Raw genomic sequence first — 1753 nt, 5'->3', positions numbered from 1 at the left:
AGACAGGGTTTCACCATGTTGACCAGGATGGTCTCGATCTCTTGACCTCGTGATCCACCCGCCTCGGCCTCCCAAAGTGCTGGGATTACAGGCTTGAGCCACCGCGCCCGGCCGTGGCTACACTTGAAATTGGAACAAGAGAGAGAGTTCTGGGAGGGCACAGGAGCTCCCCTTAAACCCATCCGAGGGGTCCTAGAGTCTTCTTACTCAGCTTTTGACTATATGCAGGGCTTCTTCGTTGCTTTTTTTCTTTTTTTCTTGAGACAGCGTCTCACTTTGTCACCCAGGCTAGAATGCAGTGGCGCTATCGTGGCTCATTGCAGCCCTGAACTCCCAGACTTAAGCAATCATCCCACCTCAGCTTCTCAGGTATCTAGGACTACAAGTGCACACCACCATACCTGGCTAATTTTTGTATTTTTATCAGAAAGGGGGTTTGGCTGTGTTGCGCAGGTGGGTCTCAAATTCTTTGGCTCAAGGGATCCACCCACCTTACCCTCCCAAAGTGCTGGGATCACACACATCAGTCACCGCACCAGGCCTGCAGGGGCTTCTTTTAAATGCCTCAGCTTTGGCTGGGCGTGGTGGCTCAGCTTGTAATCCCAGCACTTTGGGAGGCTGAGGCAGGTGGATCACCTGAGGTCAGGAGTTCGGGACCAACCTGACCAATATGGTGAAGCCCCGTCTCTACAAAAAAACAAAAACAAAAAACAAACAAAAAAAAAAACTGACCAGCTTTTTGGTCAGTGTCCCCTAAAGATCCTATCATCACCACCATCAGTAACTGAGATGATATATTTATGTATATAGAAAAGGCCACTTTTCTAGGCCTTTGTGTGAATCAGAAAAGGATGCCCTCAGCCAAGCACAGTGGCTTAAGCCTATAATCCCAGCACTTTGGGAGGCCAAAGTGGGAGGATTACTTGAGTCCAGGAGTTTAAGACCAACCTAAGCAACACAGCAAGACCCCGTCTCATTAGATAAATAAATAGGCCAGGTACAGTGGCTCACACCTGTAATCTGAACACTTTGGGAGGCAGAGGTGGGTGGATCACAAGGTCAGGAGATCCAGATCATCCTAACCAACATGGTGAAACCCTGTCTCTACTAAAAATACAAAAATTAGCTGGATGTGGGGGCACATGCCTGTAATCCCAGCTACACAGGAGGCTGAGGCAGGAGAATCACTTGAACCAGGGAGTCGAAGGTTGCAGTGAACCGAGATTGTGCCACTGTACTCCAGCTTGGTGACAGAGCAAGACTCCATCTCAAAAAATAAGTAAACAAATAATCTTTTTTTAAAGGAAAGATGCCCCCAGCCCAGACAGGAACAGCCAGGACTCAGGGTGGAAGCAGGGATGTGGGTGGGGACCTATGCCCCAATTCAGCCCTCTGTCAGAAGCCAGCGACTCAATGGCAGTACTTCTTCCTGGTCTTGGCCTGATCAGCTGGGAAAGCCTGTGCTGGGTTTGCTGACAGAGGCAAGTAAAGAGGGAAATCTGAGTGGTCTGGACTTTGCCTTCTTAGCTACAAAACAACCCCTCTTCTTCAAATTGCCCAAAGCATTTGTTTGACTCTTGGCAACTGTGATTTCCAGGAAATCCCACCACTCTTAAGAGAAAAGCATGTTGGCCAGGCACAGTGGCTCACACTTGTAATCCCAGCCCTTTGTGAGGCCAAGGCGGGAGGACAGCCTGAGCCCAGGAATTCAAAACCAGCCTAAACAACATGAGGAGGCTCCATCTCTTAAAAA

Source organism: Cebus imitator, unplaced genomic scaffold (genome assembly GCF_001604975.1).
Source record: "Cebus imitator isolate Cc_AM_T3 unplaced genomic scaffold, Cebus_imitator-1.0 Scaffold87, whole genome shotgun sequence".
In the NCBI taxonomy this organism is placed as follows: domain Eukaryota; kingdom Metazoa; phylum Chordata; class Mammalia; order Primates; family Cebidae; genus Cebus; species Cebus imitator.
The sequence above is the reverse complement of the archived record's forward strand: the minus strand, read 5'-3'. Positions refer to the sequence as shown.